A 440-nucleotide genomic window follows, 5' to 3' on the forward strand; every position below is an offset into this window, starting at 1 on the left:
TCCTACAGCACGTGCTTGACATGGCTGACACGACACCTAAAAAGGGGTGTCGTTTCTCATCATATCGGAGTGCTCACCGCTGTCAGCGGAATGTCACTCGCTCTCATGAGCAATTGGTAATATCCACCTGCCAAATCGAGTGCACTATACTTCGTACATCCCACCATATTGTTCTGAAGAACATCCTTTCTAGGAATCGGCGTTTGTGCCGGAATGGTGGCAGCGTTGAGGTTTTTGTAAGCATGAACGATACGCCACTTGCCGTTCGGCTTCCAAACACAAAAAACGTGGGTGTCGAATGGGGGGACTTGCTCTCACGTACCATCCGTCGTGCTTCGCACGGAAAAAGGCGTCAATGACGTCGCACTGCTCCTTGGGCAATGGCCATTGGCGTGTTACGCAGTATTTGGTTCCCGGAACCAGGTCGATCTCATGACGCA

Source organism: Plasmopara halstedii (assembly GCF_900000015.1).
Source record: "Plasmopara halstedii genome assembly, contig: Scaffold_2904, whole genome shotgun sequence".
In the NCBI taxonomy this organism is placed as follows: domain Eukaryota; phylum Oomycota; class Peronosporomycetes; order Peronosporales; family Peronosporaceae; genus Plasmopara; species Plasmopara halstedii.